The 23,550-nt window shown below is 33.0% G+C and overlaps 1 protein-coding gene across 3 annotated transcripts in view; it reads left to right on the forward strand.

Moving 5' to 3' along the window:
* The window catches only part of ARHGAP32 (Rho GTPase activating protein 32), a 368,512-nt gene that overhangs the window by 11,170 nt on the left and 333,792 nt on the right, over nucleotides 1–23,550 (forward strand). For 2 of the 3 annotated variants that reach the window (XM_031960906.1, XM_031960908.1), the window contains exon 1: nucleotides 16,175–16,239. The exons of the other annotated variant lie outside the window; for it this stretch is intronic. The gene's annotated coding sequence lies outside the window, so the exon portion shown is untranslated. Of the gene's footprint in view, nucleotides 1–16,174; nucleotides 16,240–23,550 lie in introns of those variants that run through there. 3 annotated transcript variants of the gene reach the window in all.

Below are 23,550 nucleotides of genomic sequence, written 5' to 3' on the forward strand. Positions count from 1 at the left end.
CTTCCCTTTATAATTTTTAAAAATTTATTTTAAAATTCTGAGCTTTGCCACAAAAAAGCTTTTTAATACATATAACAGAACACTAAAGAGAATTCTTTATGATAGTGTGAAAATTCCCTTCATACTATTTGATTTTTAAAGTATGTTTTATATGTTACTTTCAGAATTGTCCTGCTTGTCTGTATTTCCTTCTGAACTTCTGTTCTCTTGTGAATTATTAAAATATATTACAAAAAGATTATTCTCTTTTTTTATGACTATTTCTGTTCCTACCAATTAAAAAAAGTGAAAGGAGGTAAAAAATTAACCTTGCAACATAAGGAGAATTACGCAAAATAAATCCATGCAATCATGTCTAACAAATTTTCTATTTTCTGTATTTTGTGTCCATCACATGTCTGTTTGGAGGTAGGTAACATGTTTATATCAGAGTTCTGATGTCCATATAAAAAACTGTTATTCTTATTGTTCAAATAATTTCTTTCATCATTTATCATTGCATAATATTTCTTTGTATTAGTTTTTTTTTTACAATTTGTACAGCTATTTTACAGTTGTATAAGAGGCAATCCAAGTCACCCCATTAATTTATTTTCTATTTTTTCTCTTTTAATCCCTGATTCAGGATCAAAGAGTTCATTTTGTTTACAGCTCTGCTGTTCCCTTCTATTAGTCTTTCTTAATTTTCTCCCCTTTCACCTCAAATCCTATTTCTTTTCCTGTGGAGTTTGAGGTTTTTCTACAAATGAAGACAATGGTGACTTAGTAATCTTGCCATAATTTATGGAAATGTATGTAAGAAGGTTTTAGAATCATTTTCCTCTGTCCATAAAATTAGGCTCTTTTTTTCCTTTATCTTCAAATTTCTTATTAAACATGTCTAAAGCAATCTTAGTCCCTGTGTTGATTTTTCTGAATTGCACATTTCTGATCTCTATTTCTTTCTCCTGACAAATGGGATAGTCTTCTTTAATTTTGTTTCTTTTCTTATTTTAAACCTAATTAATTATCTTGTTTGGAATTAATGGAGCTCCTTTCCTTGGAGGACTGTGGAATTTCACACATTGTTGGGATCCAGAAAATGTTAAAATAATATTTTCATTTGAGAAGTATCTTATTGTCAAGAACCATTCTGGAAAGTTTTGAGTATGTGAAGAAAACCTTTCCTTAGCTTTTCTTTCTGTTAGCATTTATAATTTTCAGTCCATTTATTTGTTTTTAGATACTCAGAAAGTGTCCCAGTTGGGACTCCTAAGATTTCTTTCTACTGATTCTATTAAAATCATATAATTTGTTATGCTTTATTTCTGCACAGTACAATTTTGGAACGTGTATCATCATATTGGTTAAATTTTCTCACTATTTTGAGAGATTTTCGGGAGTTTAATTAATTTTATTTACTTGAAACCTACTTTAAGAGGTCCTTAGGTAAAATTTTCATGTTACTACTTGGGATATCATTGCAATACAGACACTTCATATTGCTTTTCCTAACAGAACTTTGAAGACTGATATTATGTAGCACATTCCAATAAGTAAATGGAGATTTGTTTTTAAAAAAAGCAAGTCTGTAGGATACACAGTAAAGAATATTTCTATTTTATATTATTGTACTAAGTTGCATATCTGTTAGTCAGGAAATGAAATGAAATGGACCTGATGACTTTAGGCCAGTATATTTGCATAAAAGTTCCTTTCTTTCTTAGAACAAATTGTGATTTTAAAATACAATTTTAAAATTGTTTGCAAATATATTTTATTTGCATATTTACATAAAATAACATTTTAGAAATGTACTTTTTAGATGCAGTATCATTTTTAAGAAACATTTTTAGATCTGTATCTTCATATGCTGAAAAATTTACATAAAAGGGTTTTTGGTTTTGTCCCCCTTTGCACCTTTAGAAAACAAATAGAAAATTCTCTTGCATATGTTCAAAGCCTTTCATACTCCCTCCTCTCCCCTCTACCCCCCTTCTTTGATATGGTGATATTAATCTCTTTGCTGCTGTTCCTTGAAGAAGACATTTCTCAGTTCTGGGCATTTTCACTAGTAGTCACCCATACCTGGAATGCTCTTCTTCATTTCTGCCTTCAGGCATCTTTGACTTCCTTCAAATTCCAGCCCACATTCTACCTTTTATAGGAATAGGATCCTAGTTTCTTCTCTGATTTCTCAATGTTAGTGCCTTCCTTTCCTGTTTATAATTTGGTTTGCATATAGTTGTTTGCATGTTATTTCATTCATAAAGTTGTAGGCTCCTCAAGGGGAGGGACAATCTCTGTGTTTCTTTGTATCATTCCCAGTGCTTAGTATGGTTTCTGTCTTAGAATAAGCTTAATAAATGCTTTTTGACTGAATGATCTGGATGGCTTAACATGAAAAAAATCAAAATCTTTGTCATCGTAATGTTAAAGGAAGATGGTATTTTGTTGAGAGGTTCCAGGATTTTTTTTGGGGGGAGGGTACATTTATATGATTAAAAGCATAGGTGATTTAGTAAACAAATTATTTTATTTGAAAAAAGAAATTTAATCATTTATGGTTGAATGAAGTACTATGGTTCTTCAGCTGAGGTAATGCTCAAGTAAGCCTCAGATGTAAAGTTCAATCAGTGTAGTTGTTGCAGCCCATTTCATTGAAGAAATAAGAACAAAAGTTTGTTTGTAACTACCATGGAATTGAGTACAAAGACTCCAGTGACCTTTGAACTTTGTGGCTGTGAATCTGAACTGAGGAATTGTTTAAGAATGGGAAAAGCTGCCAGTAGACTAAGGATCTACTTTCTGCCTGCTTTCTTCAGAACTGTTAAATGACCCCACTGGAAAAAAAAAATCCTCCTCCTTTAAGAAAACAAAAACCAACCCAGTCTCTAATTGGAAGAAATTCTTTCTGGCTTCAGAAGAAATTATTGTCTTTACACTAAAGTCTAATTAGATATTCATATCCAAGACTGCTACTCATTACAAATATTGCTTTTGTAGTTAGAAATGCAACAAAAATTACTATCCTTTTGTGAATTTACAAGACTGGTAGAGATGCTTGTGGCTCCTTCCCCTGCAATTTTTGCTGTGTTCTTTGCCAAAGCTATATTTAAGCTCTCTGTATTGAAAAGCCCTTCTGTTTCTGGGTCACACTAATTCCCTAGCTTTTTTGCTACTAGAGTATGTCAGGCAATAATCAGCAAATGAAATTTATATCCATAAGAATGTTATTTTTTGTGAGGAAATAAGAATAATAGTATTCTTTTTCATTTCATACAGTGTGGCTATTGCCGTTAATATTCTAACATACCTTACTGAAAAAATATTAATAAAACCACTTTGCAAATAGAGAACCTTAATCTTAGAGTGGATAATAGACATATAGTATTTTGTACAAACTAATAGTGAAATTGACACTGAAGAGCCTTGAAATTATTGGTATTGATTGTTCAAGATTCCACATTTCTGGAAAAACTGTGCATCTTTTTTTATTTTTGGTTTGCATATTATCACCCATACTGCTCAGTGATCAAAGCAATTTGTTTACAAAGATGATGTATCCAATCCCACGTTAAACAGAGCTTTTTGCTTTCAGAATGATGATATATTTGTGCCTCATTTTGCTTATGGCTAGTGCAGATCCTCAAGATAGAAAATAATGAATGATATAATTTCAGTGAATGGTAAATAATGATTTGGGAGTGAGAGAGCAATTCAGCTATTAGTTCTTCAGTGTGTGTAAAGACAGGAAATAAAAACCCCACTTAAAGTTTGGGACATAATGTTTTTTCAGAATTCATTACTACAAAGAAAATATTTTAGAAAATTTCATCCCTTTTAAAATATTTCTTTCTGAGGTTATTCAGATGGAAATGTGAAAAGAAAACAATTACAATATTGATCTTTAGCTGCTAGTTAGAGGAATGGTGGTTTTGGCCTTCTAATTTTTATAGTGCTTGAGCATTTACATTTTATCCCTGTGGCAAATAATATGAAAAATGTTTTGAAAGTTTGTAACTGCCAGAAATGAACCACATAAAATCCTTTCTGGTGCCATAAGCCACACTGTATTAAATCTACTAAATTTCTATTGAAAAAAAAATCAGACCACATAAAAATTAGAAGTAAGATCAAGTGGGTGCTCATCTTGCTATAAATGCACAGTGTGATGTGGTTTGAAGAAATTTGGCATTTTTTGATTGCAGTTTAACAAGGAATGTTTTAAATTTAATATTCTCTAACTTCAAACCCAGGATAATTTAATTTATTTACCAGAAAGGAATTGATTCTATTTTTCAGTTTTGAATGGTGCTCAGAAGAACTTTCCAGTGGCTTTCTAAATAATCCATATCTACTGTCACTGGAGGTTGCAAGAAGAGCAAGGATAATAAGATAGTTAGTTACACTATGACCTTGTCTTGTCTTTTCTTTTAAGTCCTATTCTTGTTTCTCCTTCATTCCCATCCTCCCCTACTCCTTTGCTATCAATTCAAGTTGAAATCACCTGAAGCCTAAGAAAGGAAGAGAACTAGATTACCATTGTAAGGAAGAATTAAGGTTGCCTAGTTATGCAAGGATTTCACAGTTGATTAAATCTCTTGTACCTTATGGCAAACTTTGAAAATTGTCAATTGGCTGTATTTGGGCCAGAAATATAGAAATGGGGCTAGAAAATTTTAATCCCCTTCTTGCTAGATCATCTGCTACTTTGGGTAAGATTTTGGCAGTGGTCCTCCTGAACTTTAAAAGGCACAAATAAGGACCTCTGACCAATTACAGATTTTTCACACATGTAGAAACAGTAGATGATTTTTTTTGAATTAAGTAAACTGTCAAGTTTAAAATAATACACATTTTTTATTCATTAATAATTCCAGTGCCTAGTAATCAAATATTTAGCTCTGATGTGTGCAGTTAATTGTATTGGTACTTAATTTTCTCATTTCCAAATAATTAGCTGTTTATTTGCATTACATGTCATAGTTTTAGGTAGCATATCTAGTTAGGGAATTGGTTTACTTTAGAAGATGAAATGGGAATAGTGAAATAAAAATAAGAATCCATCTGGAAGGATGAATCATTTGTGCATGACATTTAAAGGCAGTAGTCATTGTTAGTAACATTGTGATTTTTTGTCATTATGTCTTTCTCTTCTGTCATTTTGCTTTGCTTTTATGGGAGGAATTCATTATCTTTCTACCTAAGCCCACCCCTCTTTGAAAATTATTTTTGTTCAGGGCACTACTAATTTTTTATCACTTTGGTTTGCATCATTGGAGGCATCATTGACTTCTCATTGCCCCCTACCATAATTATCCAGTTGGTTGTCAAGTATTGTTGATTCTCCCTCCATAATGTCTCTTGCATCCATCTCCTTCTCTGTGCTATTATATTCTTGTATCATTAAGTTACAAATCTGTCCATGCTACTTTCTAATTTAAAATCTTTACTGGCTCCTTACTCCCTTAAGGATAAAATATAAATTCTTTTGTTTGATGTTTAAATTCCTTCTGACTTCCATGCATCTTTTCAGACATGCTTCCTGTCACTCTTTCATATGTGCCTCTGTGTGTGTGTGTATTTCACTTAAACTGATCTACTTTCCATTCTTCACACACATCATTCAATCTTCTGCCTCTTTGCTATTATTATACTCAAGTTGTACCTTCCTCCTAGAATGCTCTCTATTCTCACCTTTGCATCTTAGAATCCCAAGCTTCCTTCAAAGATGAGCTTGAGGTACTTTTGTTTATGAAGACTTTTCTCATCCCTCCCAGCTGCTAATGTTTTCTGCTTTGACTTTTTCTTTGCCTTCCATTATATTTGTTTTTATATTTTATATATTATGTTTATACATAAATTATATATTTCATGTTTCTCTTGATAAAATGGAAACTCTATTAAAGACATTAGGGACCGAAGCCTCAGGATTTAGGACAGTGAGCGGTAGTGCTTAATAAGTTTTAAAAAATCAATTCTTAAATCAGATTTAATATTTTCCTTTTAATATTAATCTAAAGAATAACTCCTATCTAAGATTTTCTTCAACAACATCTTGGAGGATCCATAACATGTTTTATGAATTGTCTATTGTATTCTTAGTAGGCAGTCATGATTTTTGCTGGAGTTAAGAAAGAAACTTTTCATACAGTTCAGGAGTGACTTACGCTTTGAGGATACATCCATCCATATAAAGTCTTTGTGTGTGTGTTCATATATATGTGTTGGATACCATGTTCCTTATATTGATATTTAACTGAGAATAGTATCCTTCCCTGCTGAACTTACTATGAATTAGTGGAATAATACTTTTCTGAGAATAAAAATTTTGAGTTAACAAAGGGCAATGGATATGAGTAGGCAGCCACATGATATCAGTCAAGAAATACATGATTGGATGAACAGGTACATGAACTGGATAAAAAAGCTGTAGGAGGATCTCAATTAGAAGGAGTACTTATATTGTAATGTCATTGATCCACTGGAAAAAAATGAAAATAGGATTTGTTAATGATATTAAATCAGAATATTAAACTGTGTTCACACCAAATAAATCTAATTTTGAGTGCTTATGTTAAAATGAGTGCTAAAAAAGTAACATTTTACTTGGGCTAAGAGAAATTTGAGTCTTGTGAGTATAATTCTACTATTTATGAGTATAATACTACAGTATACTCGATTTTATGGTCAGGATGAGCATCCAACTCAAAATATGCTGTAATTGGAGCCCTACGAGCAGTATGAAGATACTTCATATGAGATATCACTAGCTATCATTCTCCTCTCAATCATGCTAATTAATGGCTCATTTACCTTAAAAACACTTTCAATTACTCGTTAAAATGTGTGGCAATGCCAGACATAAGATGCCCCTAGTATAGCTTCCTTTTGTCCCATATAATCAGTTTCTGCTTAGATATCACCGTAGAGTTACTTTCTTTTAGAACTCATTCAGGCCTTTCTCAACTTTTCTGTGCCTCCTTACTTCACTATTTAGGGAAAGAACAAGTTTTGAGGGAGGTTGTAGGCTAGATTGCTTTTTTCCCTAAAAGATGGATAAGTGTCTTCAAGACCTGATTGATTCAGGATACCAGGAATTCAGCCATTGATACAGTCTCTTGAGTGTAGGCCAAGAGGAGTCCTAGCTGAATGTTCTCCTGTTGTGAGAATCAGTATACCTTTAAGATAGTTAGGTGGCATAGAGGGTAGAGCACTGAGTGGAGATTTGATGATCTGAGTTCAAATCCTGCCTTAGATACTAGTTGTGTGACCCTGGCAAGTAACTTAATTTCTGTTAGCCTCATTTTCTTTAAGTAAGGATAAAAATAGAACTTAGTTTCCAAAGTTATTTTGAGAATTAAATGGAATACTATTGTAAAATAATAAAGAACTATATAAATGCTTGAAAATTATTATGTAAATGCTAGCATTTGATAAAATCCATTTATGTTTTGAGATAAAGGGTTAAATCAGTGGTGTTTCCTTGCTGAAAATTCTTTCTGTGCTACTGTAAAATTCCTTTTTACTATATGTTTGATGGCCTATGTATGTGTGATGATAACCTTGGCTCACAATACAATTATATCTGAGAAAAATTAAATGACAACTATATTACCTACTAGAGACTTGGGTGTCTAACATACAAATAACAGGATAAGTGTAATCTTTTTGATTCTTTGGTGGGTCTCACTTGAGATTTTTAGCAAAAATAATTTTAATCTGTATTCATCAGCTTATAAACCAGTAGGGCATAATCACCTGGCCCTGTGAGAGTATGTTTCCTTTCATGAAATTGCTTGAAATAAAAACTGAGTTATCAATAATCTAAAAATTAGAATTAAGATATACTTTGGTTGAGTATACTCCACAATTCAAGAATAGTTCATTTTCATTAAATGCCAGTACTCTTATTGATTTCCAACGACTAGCAATAGTCACATATCGTTTTTTAGGTGTTAATTTGGGTGCTGATGATAGACAATCAAATAAAACATTTTTTGCTCTCATGGGGTTTATATTCTATTTGCCGAGACAACATGAACTCATATGAGTGTACTGAAGATAATGGAGAAGAAAACTAACAAATAATTGAGGTAAATCGAGAAAAGCTTCATATAGAAGGTGGCATTTGTGCTGAGAAGGAAAAGGCAATCTATTTCAAGGTTTTTGCTGAGAAAACCCCAATTTGGGTCATGAAGATTGTGACATGATTGGAATAACCGAACAACAATATTTGCACTGGGTTTTGAAGGAAATGAATATTCTAAGAAGCAGGGGTAAAGTGGGAGTGCAGTTTAGTGAAGTCTAGGGAGGGGAGGCAGCCAAATTGTTTAAATGCCAAGCAATGTTATAGTATATTTTAAAGTCAAGAAAGAGTCACTAGAACCTATTCTATACACATATATAGCCATGTATGTCTGGACACATGTATATGCACACACAAAATATATACACATTTTGGCTTTCCTCCATTACATGTTAAAACAATTTTTAACATTAAAAAAAGTTTTGCTTTCTAGATTATGACCTTTCTTCTCTACCTCTCTCCCTGAGACTGTAAGCAATCAGATATAGATTGGCTGGTTCTTGTCCTTATTTCTTATTTCTTGAAGAGGACCAAAATGACATCGTTCTGTTAGAGTTGAGTTATACTGTGTCCGACTATAGTTGATCAGACAAGTATGACCTTGGAATACATGTGCAATCATGTAAGACATTTCTATATTAGTCATTTTGTACAAGAAAACTCAAAAGAAAAAGAATGAAATAAAACGTGAAAAGTAGATTCAGTCTATATGCAAACTATCAATTCTTTCTCTTGGATCATTGTATTTCTGAGAATAGCAAAGTCCTTCATTGTTTTGGTATTGCTGTTACTGCGTACAGTATGCTGGTCCTGTTCACTTTACTTTGCATCACTTCATAGAACTCTAAATGTTTCTGAAATTAACCTGCTTGTGTTTGACCTGTTCTTTCTGGGGGAAAATGCCATTAGGCCTGTAACTGTATAATTTTGCATGAATAAAGTTAATTAACTTTTTTTTTATAGTTCAATATTTAAAAGATTCATGATATCATTGAGGTGGATATTGCTTCCACCAATACATCTTATACCCCCTCCCTTGCAAGGGATTCTTCTACTACCCTTTCCCCTCTCCCCCTTCTCCACCTGTTGAAATTCTGCTCCTTTTAAGGAAGTACTTAAATACCATTTTAGTGGAGCCTTTTCTGTTTCCTTACCCTTTTTCGTTTATTTGAAAGTAATCCCTCTCCTTAAATTTTTCACTTCAGTTCTGACTTTTTTAAATGGATATTTAAACTCTTGGAGTTTAGGCAGTGTTTCTTATCAGTGAAGCCACAGATTTATTTTTCACTTACTATATGTCCAGTTCTGTGCTGATTTGCATGTCCTCTCTTAGTTCAGTGCTTTTAGCATTATATACATTTAACAAATGTTTGTTCTGTTTTTATTGTTTTGTATATATTTTTCCCTTCCATTTTAGATTGTCAGTGTCTTGATATCAGAATATATCTTATTTTACCTTTGTATATTCAGCACCATGCTTTTGTGTGTTACTGTTTAGTTGTTTCCAGTTGTGTCTGCCTGGAATGGTTTTCCGTTTCCTTCTCTAGCTCATTTTCTAGATGAGGAACTGAGGCAAACAAGGTAAAGTGACTTGCCCAGGGTCCAATAACTGGTAAGTGTCTGAAGTCAAATTTGAACTCAGGAAAATGAGTCTTTGGACACTCTATCCACTGTGCTAGTCAAATTTGAACTCAGGAAAATGAGTCTTTGAGTACTCTATCTACTGTACTATCATAGTAGGTGCTTTCTTAAATGTTTGTTGGTAATAAGTAGAAGTTCCAGTTTTGTCCCTTCAGCTTTCCATCTTGTAAGCATGATGTTCCCAAGTTCTTAAGTGTTCACAGTTTATTGGGTATATTAAAGTGGATGGATTAATGGAAATCCGTTATTACTATACAACAAATGACCAAGTTATGTGATCTGGTGATATAGCAACAAAGTGATAACCCCTATTGCTGACAAATGGATCTTTTCAGAGTGAAGCCAAAGTAAGGAGTAATAGGAAGCAATAAAGCTGAATTCCAGTTCAACAAAATTCCTCTAAACAGAGTTAGAAAATGTATCAGATAAAATCCTGATTGGGAAATTTAGCAAAAGTCACAGTGAATCCTTTAGTCCGGGTTGGCATAGGAAGATAGACAGAGAGGTCTGCTGACACGGGGTGGGGGTGGGAGGGAGGTCTAAGATCTGGTAGGAACATGCTAGCATGCATAATACTATCATTAGGAAAAATCTCAGACCCATAGTGGGGCAGCTTCAAATCCATACTGGGACACTGTGATAGAATTTATAAGCTAACTAGCAGCTTTGTCACCCATCATCCAGTTTTGGGTTACAAATCCAAGTTGACTGAGGAGATTTGAACACATGTATTATGTTCCTGGGTAGGGAGGCACTCAATACTCTAATAAAACAACAATACAACTTTCCCAGATTTTCCTTCCAGAAATGTAGTAGAGTCCAGTTTTCATGTTAAATCTAAAGTCAAAAAATAGGCTGGAATAATGGACAAGCAATAACAAAAAAAAGAATTCTACCATCATAAGCTATTTTGGTGTTTGGAATGCTCAAGACAAGCAGAAGAGAATGCCTCAGATTATAATACAATTTAGCCACAGTCTCAACTAGAATTCTTGGAAGAGATGAAATAAAAGTTTAAAAAAGTTTTTTTTTTTTTTTTTTTAATAGCTTTTTATTTACAAGATACAGGCATGGGTAATTTTTCAGCATTGATCCTTGCAAAACCTTCTGTTCCAACTTTCCCCTACTTCTCCCCATCTCTTTCCCCAGATGACAGATAGACCAATACATATTAAATATGTTAAAAAATATATGTTAAACACAATATATGTATACATGTGCATAGTTATTTTGTTGTACAAGAAGAATTGGACTTTGAAATAAGGTAAAATTAACCTGAGAAGGAAATAAAAACCGCAAGCAGACAAAAACAGAGGGATTGGAAATGCTTTGTAGGGGTTCACACTCACTTCCCAGAGTTTTTTCATTGGGTGTAGCTGGTTGTATTCATTATTGAACAAATGGAACTGATTTGGTTCATCTCATTGTTGAAGAGAACCATGTCCATCAGAACTGATCATCATATAGTATTGTTGTTGAAATATATAATGATCTCCCGGTCCTGCTCATTTCACTCAGCATCAGTACATGTAAATCTCTCCAGGCCTTTCTGAAATCTTCCTGCTGGTAATTTCTTACAGAACAATTATAGTCCATAACATTCATATACCACAATTTATTCAGCCATTCTCCAGTTAATGGGCATCCATTCAATTTCTAGTTTCTAGCCACTACAAAAAAGGCTGCCACGAACATTCTTGCACATACAGGTCTCTTTCCCTTATTTAAGATCTCTTTGGGATATAAGCCCATTAGTAACATTGCTGGATCAAAGGGTATGCACAGTTTGATAACTTATTGAGCATAGTTCCAAATTGCTCTCCAGAATGGCTGGATGTATTCACAATTCCACCAGCAATGCACAAGTGTCCCAGTTTTCCCACATCCTCTCCAACATTCCGCATTATTGTTCCCTGCCATACTAGCCAATCTGAGAGGTGTGTAGTGGTATCTCAGTTGTCTTAATTTGCATTTCTCTGATTAATAATGATTTGAAGCATCTTTTCATATGGCTAGAAATAGTTTCAATTTCTTCATCTAAAAATTGCCTGTTCATATCCTTTGACCATTTATCAATTGGAGATTGGCTTGATTTCTTATAAATTAGAGTCAGTTCTCTATATATTTTGGAAATGAGGCCTTTATCAGAGCCTTTGACTGTAAAAATGTTTTCCCAGTTTATTGTTTCCCTTCTAATCTTGTCTGCATTAGTTTTGTTTGTACAAAAGCTTTTTAATATAATATAATCAAAATTTTCTATTTTGTGATCAATAATGATCTCTAGTTCTTTGGTCACAAATTTTTTCCTCCTCCACAGGTCTGAGAGGTAAACTATCCTACTATGTTCTTCTAATTTATTTATAATCTCATTCTTTATGCCTAGATCATGAATCCATTTTGACCTTATCTTGGTGTATGGTGTTAAGTGTGGGTCAATGCCTAGTTTCTGCCATACTAATTTCCAATTTTCCCAGCAGTTTTTGTCAAATAGTGAATTCTTGTCCTAAAAACTGGGATCTTTGGGTTTGTCAAACACTAGATTATTAAAGTTATTGACTATTTTGTCCTGTGAAACTAATCTGTTCCACTGGTCAACTAGTCTATTTCTTAGCCAATACCAGATGGTTTTGGTGATCGCTGCTTTATAATATAGTTTTAGATCTGGTACAGCTAGGCCACCTTCCTTTGATTTTTTTTTCATTAGTTCCCTTGAAATTCTTGACGTTTTGTTCTTCCAGATGAATTTTATTGTTATTTTTTCTAGGTCATTAAAACAGTTTTTTGGGAGTCTGATTGGTATAGCACTAAACGAATAGATTAGCTTAGTAGTATTGTCATCTTTATTATATTTGCTTGCCCAATCCAAGAGCACTTAATATTTTTCCAATTGATTAAATCTGACTTTATTTGTGTGGAACGTGTTTTATAATTTTGCTCATATAGTTCCTGATTTTCTGTTGGCAGATAGATTCCCAAATAGCAATTACTTTAAGTGGAATTCTCTTAAAGTACACTTTAAGTGTACTAAGGAGCAGTATCTCTAACTGTTGGATTTTGTCAGTGTTATATATGAATGCTGATGATTTATGTGGGTTTATTTTGTATCCTGCAACTTTGCTAAAGTTGTGAATTATTTCTAATAGCTTTTTAGTAGAATCTCTGGGGTTCTCTAAGTATACCATCATATCATCTGCAAAGAGTGATAATTTGGTTTCCTCATTGCCTACTCTAATTCCTTCAATCTCTTTCTCAACTCTTAATGCTGAAGCTAGTATTTCTAATACAGTATTGAATAGTAATGGTGTGACAGTGGACAACCTTGTTTTTCTCCTAATCTTATTGGAAATGGTTCCAGTTTATCCCCATTACATATGTTGCTTCATGATGGTTTTAAACATCATTTAGATTCTACTGACTATTTTAAAGAAAAGTCCATTTATTCCTATATTCTAGAGTGTTTTTTTTACTAGGAATGGATGTTGGATTTTATCAAATGCTTTTTCTGCATCTATTGAAATGATCATATGTTTTTTGTTAATTTGGTTATTGATATGTCAATTATGCTAATAGTTATCCTAATATTGAACCAGCCCTGCATTCCTGGTATAAATCCTATTTGGTCATGTTGTATTATCTTGGGGATGATTTTCTGTAATCTTTTTGCTAATATTTTATTTAAGATTTAAAAAAATATTGTAATAGATGAAATGAAATCACTTGAGGAAAAAAATTGGAAAAGAGAGATGTGGAAAAAAGAATTAGAGAGTTAATGACATCGCACAAGAGATACAAAACCATGTCCAGCCAGCAAAGTCCCTGAACATGAGAATGACCAAATATGTCAGTTAACTCAAGAGAGAACAAGAAATATTTACAAAAGGCTGGATAAAATAGAAAAAAATATGAGTGCAAAAAACAACTGATTTGTAAAACAAATCAAGGAAAAAATTAATTAAGAAATATTGGACTGTCTGGGAATCTAGACATCCTATTTCAAGAAATCTTTATTTAAAAATTTCTTGCAACCAGAGTACAAAAAAGAAATAGAATCTACTGGTCTTAAAGATAATAGCTGATCAAAATAATGTCAGATGTACCAGAAAACATGAAACATTTTTCTTAGAATTTGGGGATTAGAGAGAGATGGGTAGTGATTGAGTTGGAAGTGAGGAGGGTTTATACTGGGAAAAGTTAACTTGTTGGTAAGCAATAAGGGAAGATTTTTTTTTTTTTCCCCATCATGGACTCCTTTAATAGTCTAATGAAGCTTATGTATCCCTTCTCAGAATAATGTTTTTAAGTGTGTAGAATAAAATAGGGTTATAAAGCAAACCAATTATTTTGAAATAGTTATCAAAACATTTTTTAAAAAATCTCTAAATTCATAGACCATAGAATAAGGAACCCCTATTCTCTTCTTATTATTATTTTTTATTTTCCCTATTTAATAATATTTTATTTTTTTCCAATTACCTGTAAAGACAGTTTTCAACATTCATTTTTGTAAGATTTTGAGTTGTGATTTTTTTTCTCCTTCTCTCCCTTTTTTCCCCCTTTCCCCAAGAAAGAGAGCAATGTGATAAACGTTACACGTATACAATCATTTTAAACATTTCCATATTAGCCATGTTATAAAAGGAAAATCAGAACTGAAGGGAAAAACCATAAGAAAGAAAAAAACAAAGTGAATACAGTATGCTTTGATCTGCATTTAATCTCCATAGTTCTCTTTCTCTATGTGAGAACTATGAAATAGTTCTCTATTTCTCTATCTCAAGTCTATTGGAATTGTCTTGGATTACTATGTTGCTGAGAAGAGTTAAATCTTGTTATAGTCAATCATTACACAATGTTGCTGATACTGTGTACAGTGAGGAACCCTTTCTCTGTCTTATTCTATATCATATTTTCTATGCCTCCTAGTAAATGACCAGGATTAGTGTTCCGCTAATCCTAAAGTTTGTGTGTGTCTGTGTGTGTATAGGTGGGAATAAGAACAGACTGAAATGATGTGGAGCTACTTAAGTATCCCTTTATAAATTGGTTCCATTCTGAGCTTAGTTTTAGGGCCAGTCATGAAATCCAATGAAGCATTTTTCTACATACTAGTTACTAGGAGCAATTTCTTTAAGGGGAAAGAAACTTTACATTCCATGTTTCAATACTTGAATGATTAGTTAATTCATTGATTTGAGTGTTCTCTCTTAGGTTGCAGATTTTTTGGTAAGCTATGTCTGTCTTGTGTAATGCTTGTCTATGTCCTATCAGAAGTTTCCCAGAATGGGAGTTGGGGTATATCCAGTATGCTTGATGCCTTCTCTTTCTACTGATATCTTTAGGATATGAGTAGAGCACTCTGATCATAGGCCTGTCATCCCTCCATCTTAACAAGTGACCAATCCATCTTTTCTTTCTGTCATATAATTATTTCATGGTATTATTTATTGCTGATCTTTGGAGTTGCAGCCTATTCATACCACAGTCCTTTATGTTGCTTTTGTGTGATTATCATGTTTAGTTCTTCAAAAGTGGCGGCATTCCACATTTCTTTGCATATCTGCAAAATTGGTAAAATGCATTTATTAAAAAGACAGGCCTTTTATGAGAAACTGGGCGAGCAGAAGTGCTTTTCAGTTTTACAAAAGAAAACCAGCCCACTTTTCTCCTCTTGTACTCTGGGCCCAGCTCATTGTCCATTGTATTTTCTATCATATACATATATATATTGTTTTTCAAAAACTTTATGAGTTTTCTGTAAAAAAATGCATGTTGAAATCTAGGCAATAGAAATTATTCATCCATTTGGTTTACTCTGTGCTTATGCATAGATTAGATTCATTTGAATGATTACTGATCTCTTCAGGAAGTTCTGCTGTATCTTGGGGATTGATATAATAATCATCAGTACAATGCTGGGAAGACTCACTACCACCCAGAGTACATTTTCCCCCTGTTACTTTTTCCTTCTTTAAGCTGGGGGAATTTATGACCCATCTAGTCTACTAAAGTACTAAGCTATATAAATAGCTTAGATGAGATTGGGGTTCACTAACTTGATATTCCTTCCTTTGAGATGGATGATCACTAGGCATCTATCTGTCTAGCTAAGAGACAGTGCAGATTTCTGACAATATCATATAACCTACTGTTGAAACTTAAGGTCTTCTGAGCCCTGGTTACTTGCTTCTCTCCTATACCCTTGAGACTTATAGGCTTTTCTTTCCAGTTGAGTTTTTAATCTAGCTTTACTTTGTTTCATGTGTTGTCTATCTAATTAAGTGAACTCCTTGAGAGGTGGGATTGCCTAGCCTTTTCTTTTTATGTAATACATGATCCTTGGCATAAAGCAAATACTTAATAAATGCTTTTTCATTCATTCATTCTTTCATTCATTTGTTCCTTCATTCATTCATCCATTCATGTTATCCTCAAACAGGAACACCTGGAGGCTCTCACACCCACAAGGGATTCCTCTTTGACCTTAACTTTGCACTGGACCTCCTTCATTAAAGTGGAAAATTCTTTTGGTAAGTATATCTTCCTGTTTTATGCCTGGCCTGATATTTATTATCAGAGGGTCATTACACAATGCTATCTTTGTTGTTACATCTTCCAAGGAATGAATGATTTTATCATATGGTTGGGAATCACTTTGTTGTAAAACAAGCATTTTCGTCAAGTTGAATTTTTTTTTCATCTTCAAAAAACAAGTACAATGTGATATTACATTTTCTGTTTTCAGCATTTATGAGAGGTAAAGGTGTGGTCCATTGTTGATCATCCTTTGTAAAATCCTACTAATTTCCTTTTAGTTTCTTCATCAAAAGTGTTCTTAATTGTGAATAACAAATCTTTTTTTAAGAGTTTATATAAGTAGGCCGATAGTAATATTAGAAATTGTTAATATTTTCCTTGTATTTTTGGAAGCAATAAGATTAGAAATTTTTTTCCCCCCATGTCTTTGATATCTTCTTTTTTTAGATTGTATAAGTTGGTCTCTCAATGTCCTCATAATTGTATTGCTTCTTGTATGTCTGAATCCTTCTATAAATAGTTGATCCAATCCAGTTTCTTTGACCATCTTTGTTCTGTTTAATACATTTCTCTGTTCTTTATAGGCATTGGAGAGATGGAGAGATCATAATATTAGTCTAAGCATAGTAATTCTACCATCTTTGATGGAGAAAACAGTTTGTTGTAATAATTTTTTTCCATTTTTCTTATGTTTATGCTCCTGTTTCTGTTTTTATCCTTTTTGAATTTGTTTAGTTGAATATCTTGGTAAGCTTTCTTTAGAGTGCTTTTACTCTCTGTTGTTTCTCTCTTTTATGAGACAATATTGCTCATAATCACTGGCCATCCTATCTTTTAAGATATAAGGGGTATGGGTGAGATGTGAATCATAATCTAGCAAAGGAGACTGAGAAGGAGTGCTCAATTAGGTCAAAAAACTAAAGGCACTAACTACTAGGGAGACTAGGAAAGACTTCTGCATGAGTTGAGATTTGAGCTGAATTGTGAAGGAAGCCAGGGAAACAAACAGGGGAAGAGTGAGAGCATTTCAGGCTTATGGGACAAACAGTGCTAAAGTGCAAAGATGAGAAGTAGAGTATGGTATAATATTATATGTAAAGAATTGTAAGAAGGTCAGTCCTGTCGAGATTGGAGAGTAAGTAGAAAGGAGTAAAGGTTGTAAAGAAGTAAAAAAGGAATTAAAAAAAAAAATTCAAAAGAGAAGAATAGACTAGATTAGGAAGGAAGAACTAGAAGTTCCAAATACAGGAGTTTATTTTTGTGAAAAATAGGGAGCCTATGGAGTTTTTTGAGTAGAAGATGAAATGATCATACCTGTGCTTTAAAAAAAAAAAATCACTTTGTATCAGCTCATGTAAGTCCAGGTTTTTCTGAGAGCAATCTGTTCATCTTTTTTATAGCACATTAATATTCTGTTACAGTCATGTACCATAATTTGTTCAGTCTTTCCTCATTTGATACATAGCATCCTAATTTCAGCTCCCTACCATCAGAAAAGAGCTGTTATAAATATTTCCATACACATAGACCCTTTTCCTTTTTGTTTTTTATCTCTTTTTTGAATAGAGACCCAGTAGTGGCACTGCTAGGTCAAAGGAATGCACAGTTTTATAGCCTTTTGAGCATAATTCCAAATTCCTCTAAAGAATGCCTGAGTTCACAACTCTTCCAACAGTGCATTAATGTCTTATTTTCCCATATGCCCTCCAACATGTCATTCTCCTTGTAATTCTGTCATTTGTCATGTTAGCCAATCTAATATGTATGAGTTAATACTGCAGAATTGTTTTAATTTGCATTCCTCCAATCAATAGCAAATTAGATCATTTGGTCATAGAGAACTTTGATGGCTTCATCTGATTCGTATCTCTTCATCATTTATTAATAGGGAAATGACTTCTATTTTTGTAAATTTGACTCTTTTCTCTGTGTATTTGAGAAATGTGCTTCAAAATTTTTTCACAGTTAATATTGCTAAATGTATTTCCCTTTATTCTGTTTTTCCCCATTTATTCTATTCTTTCTCTTTTTACCTTGTCCCTCCTTAAAAAAACTGCTTTTCTTCTGTCACCTCCTGTAATCTGCCCTCTCTTCTATTACCACTGTCCTCTTCTCACTTCCTCCCTTTTTTAAATTTTCTTCCCCTCTTAATTTCCTCTAGAGTAAGATAGATTTCTGTGTCCAATTAAGTGTGTTTGTTATTCCCTCTTTGGGCCACTTGTGATGAAACATTCATTTATTCCTTCTTACCTCCCTCATCTTCTCCTCCACTGTAAAAGCTTTTTCTTGCTGCTTTTATGTGAAATTTTATTCCATTCTACATCTCCCTTTCTATTTCTCCCAAAGCATTCCTCTTTATCAACCCTTAATTTTATTTTTTTTAGATATCATCCCTTCATATTCAACTCATACTTGTGCCAAGAGAAGAAATAATTTTTCCCATAGTGGTAGTCGGCCTCATCAACACAGTTAGAGACCTTTTTGTAGTGGTTTGGTACTATGGGAATATAGGAGTAAAGGAGGATGGCTGTGATAGTGGCATAATCGAGACCACTAGGATTTTGAAGGCAAGAAATGAGAGGGTAAAGGATTTGAAGGTGGAAGGTCAAGGACAGTGACTGTAAAAGTCAGCTCCTTAATGCTCACATGATGTAGGCAGGAAACTGAGATTAGAGTACAGGGAATGTGGTCTGCAAATAGCAGAGTGGGAGTAGAAGGTGGGGAGAGTCCAGAGACCGAAGTCAGAAAGAACAATAATAATAGCTATCATTTACACAGTATTTACTAAGTGCCAGAGAGGAGATAAAGGGAGAATGGCAGGACTAGAGATTGTAGTCAGAGTAATTTCAGGGTTCTCAATGATGTAATTAGTATCCTTGTGTGTGATGATGAGATCAAGGGTCTTACCATCTTTGTGTATGTCTGAGGTGAATTGAAGATGCAGGTCCTGGGATTAGAGCAGGTTGATAGGAATCTGTGTCATTCAAAAATCTATCAGTATATATGATGAAGTCCCCAAATATGAAGGTAGAGGTGGGCCTGGATAAGAAGACTTAGTTAACTGTCACCAAGGTCTGACTTAGATGATTTATTTGGGTGGAGTGAATTTTAGAGGAAGAGAAATTAATAAGTTATGATAATGTCAGAGGGTCTTAAAAGAGCAGTGAAAACCAGAAGATGCTTCTTTCCTGGCCCAATGTTTTTACATCCCATACTTAGGAGAGTATTTTCAGGGAATCTTTGTGCTTATAGTTTTTGTATTGGGAAAAATAGAATTTAAGTTCAGTTCTCTCTCTCTCTCTTTCTCTCTCTTTTTTTTTGGCTGAGGCGATTGGAGTTAAGTGACTTGCCCAGGGTTAAGTGTCTCAGGTCATATTTGAACTCGGGTCTTCTCGAACTTCGGGGCTGGTGCTATATTCACTGTACCAAGTAGCTGCCCCTTAAGTTCAGTTATTATGGCAGCAAATGTTAATTATGTAAATTATTTTTTAAACATATTTACTACAGACATGAAAATATTTATTGGTAGAACATTACAAAACATATTTTGAAGTGTGGAGAAATATGTTGATAGATCAATAAAGGAAAAAATAACTTCAAAAGGAAAAAGTGAATTGATTGTTACCAGGTTTGTCTTCTTTTCATCTTTTTGGGTTTTATACTTGTGTTTTTTGAAATTGTACCATTTCAAGTGTGCTAAGATTGAAAATAGTTGAAGGGGATTTTCTGCTGAAGTCTTTCTATGTAATGAAAAAATAGGTCCATCTTGGGGAAAATCACTTTAATTTTGTGCTTATGAATTAGCATCATTGATCATTTTATCTCTATAATTATTCTTTGATACCAGCACTATTTTCCTTGCCTTTTTATACTAGAAATGAAATCTTCATTGAAATTGACATGAGTTCTGTTTCAAAAATATCTGAAATTTTTTTGAATCAATCCCTGAAATTTTCCTTTTACATACTGGTATTTATTTTCCTCTTTGTATAAGTTTTGTTTGTTTGTTTGTTTTTTTAACAAAAAATTTATTTTTATCAGGATGCTTTTCTGGTAAAAATCAGCCTCTCATTTTGCATGCTGATAAATATATGTAATCCTGTGTCTTGTCTTTTATTGTTAAAACAGCATGCTTAGAAAACTTTATGTGAAATTCACCAGAGGATCTTTTTATTTATCATGTTTCTTGGATAAAGCTTCCTGATTCTTATATCAAAAAGGTTTTTATCTTAGTGCCATGTGAACTATGGAATTCCAGTGGAGTTGCTGAAGAAGAAATTATTTCAGTTTTTGTATTTGTAGCCCAGAATACTATAGGTCTGTCACATAGTGGAATGCTTAATGAATATTTGTTGATAATATATGGCACTTGGCTTAGTGTGAGGGTGCTTCATAAATGCTTACTGATTGATATGTTTTTGTAATACTATATTTTTAGAGTTTATATTTTATACAAGTAAGATTTCACTTGCTTTTAAAAATGAAACATACATGGATGAGTATAATGGAAACTCTAGAAGGAAGGAAGATAATTATTGAAAGCAATATGAGTCAGTAATATTGTGTCACTGTGAAAAAAAATTCACCCTCTTTTGGAAATGTTTCACAAAGAAAATAACATGTAAAATCTGAGAAGTAATTTTTTTTTCTATACTCTGAATTTTGATGTTCTTAGAATGCAATATCCAGTTTTGGCTGCCACACTTTTAAAATAGAATAGCAATAAAAGTGGTCAAATGGAAGACCTTTTATTTTTGAGGGAAAGTTTAAAGTAATTGGTGTTGGTGACTTTAGGGAAGATAAAAGTAGAGATGATTGAAGTACTGCTTACAACCATATAAAATTTTTTTATATGGGAGAATAAATGATGATTTCTTTTCCATATTGATTGAAACAAGATAAAGTAGACAGATTAAAATGGGAGAGACTCCTTTTGGATATTAGGAAATCAGTCATTCAACAAACATTAAGTTTCCACCCTGTGCAAAGAAAGCATTGTGCTTCTTGCTGGGGAAACAAAGATATGACACAGATTTTGTTGTTAAGAAGTTACAGTTAATAGGTAGAAAGGCATATATGTATAAGTCATTATACCAGTTAGATTGAAGTAAATGCAAGGAAAGGTCTAGACAAAGTGTTAGGAGAAAATTGAAGAAGAGATCACTGGTTTAGGAATATTGTAGGCTTCTGACTCAGAGGGAATTTGATTGAAGATTAAAAAGTGCTTGTTGGAGGGATTGGGGAAAGTCCTTTCTTAGCATGAGATTGGTGCAGCACAAGGCCTAAAGAATAATCCAATTTGACTGTAATATAAAGTGTATGAGGAGGGGAGAATATGAATGAATGAATATAAAACAATTATTAAGTGCTCACTTTGTATAAAGTTATCCTGCTGTGTGCTAGACATACAAAGTAGGGATACAAAGAGAAAAACGAGATAGTCCCTGCTCTCAGAAGAGACTAGTCTGAGATTAAGAAAAATAGCATGTAAAAACTGGAAACTGAATGGATGTCCATCAGTTGGAGAATGGCTGAATAAATTGTGGTATATGAATATTATGGAATATTACTGTTCTGTAAGAAATGACCAACAGGATAATTACAGAAAGGCCTGGAGAGACTTACACGAACTGATGCTGAGTGAAATGAGCAGGACCAGGAGATCATTATATACTTCAACAACAATACTATATGATGACCAGTTCTGATGGACCAGGCCATCCTCAGCAACGAGATCAACCAAATCATTTCTAATGGAGCAGTAATGAACTGAACTAGCTACGCCCAGAGAAAGAACTCTGGGTGATGACTAAAAACCATTACATTGAATTCCCAATCCCTATATTTATGCCCACGTGCATTTTTGATTTCCTTCACAAGCTAATTGTACAATATTTCAGAGTCTGATTCTTCTTGTACAGCAAAATAACGTTTTGGTCAGTTATACTTATTGTGTATCTAATTTATATTTTAATATATTTAACATCTACTGGTCATCCTGCCATCTAGGGGAGGGGGTGGGGGGGTAAGAGGTGAAAAATTGGAACAAGAGGTTTGGCAATTGTTAATGCTGTGAAGTTACCCATGTATATATCCTGTAAATAAAAGGCTATTAAAAAAAATAGCATGGAGCATATGAAATGTCAGAATCAAGAATTTATGCTTTATTCAGCAGGCAGTAGGTAGTCATTAAAGATTTTTTATTAGAGGAATGGTATAATGTGAGAAGTACTTTAGAGTACACTTCTTAAACCTGAACTTGACAATTACAAGTGGCCTATAAAATTCCCAGTGAAAAAGTAATTGGGAAATGTGCATATGTAATGCTTATTGACTTAAAAATTTTAAGTCAATATGCAATTTTAGGGATCCATTTCTATTGGGAGTTTGTTACCAGTGCTTTAAAGGACTTAAATACTGGTAATGAGAAGTGAAAGATTTGGCAGTTACAATTCTGTTGAATATGTCTTAGAGAGGTAATTAAAACCATACAGACATTTAGAAATACTGAGCCTAACACTTTGGGTGAAGTTAGAATTGGAGATTTAAATTTGGGGAGTAATCCTCACAGAAATAGATTATTATTAAAACTGTGTGAAATGAAGTGAAATAATTAGATATTGGTGACAAAATATTGGACAGTTATGGATTATTGTATTTTCTATTTCTTTATAAGAAATTACAATTATTTTGGATGGCCTAATATGAAATCTATTTGAAGGTAGTAGGTTGGACTAGATAATATCTTAAGATTTCTTTCTATTCTTATTATTTGTTAATTTTCTTATTTAATTACACTGGGGAGTTAATTTATTCATTTGTGTTTTTTTCTAAAAGAAGAATTTAAAGAGTTTAATTTTGATATAGAGTAATTGATTTTGAGTTTGATTTCAGATTTTTAGAAGGAAGTAATACAGATAATTGCAGTTTTTCCTGTTCTCTCCTTAAGTTTTCTAATTGTTTAACATTTAATATATAAAAGATCTTTCCATATTGCTATTTTTAAAATTAATGTTCTTTTGTCTTAAAAATTGTTTTTAAATTAAATTAAATTTAAAAATTTTTAATTTTCACTTATAAAAGCTTTATTGAAAATGACCTTCAGAAAATGGTTGGAAAATTGCAGCTTTATATCTTTTGTGTGTTATAAACAGGATTTCTTAGTAAAGATTAGTTTGTGTTTATTCTCTGGAAATATAGAGGGCTGGAACTCTGGAGAAGTATATTTGAAACAAGTTGTTAACTCAATGGAATTGATGAGATGATGGTTCTCTAGTTTACATATATCTAGTATGATATAATGA

Source organism: Sarcophilus harrisii, chromosome 3 (genome assembly GCF_902635505.1).
Source record: "Sarcophilus harrisii chromosome 3, mSarHar1.11, whole genome shotgun sequence".
NCBI lineage: Eukaryota > Metazoa > Chordata > Mammalia > Dasyuromorphia > Dasyuridae > Sarcophilus > Sarcophilus harrisii.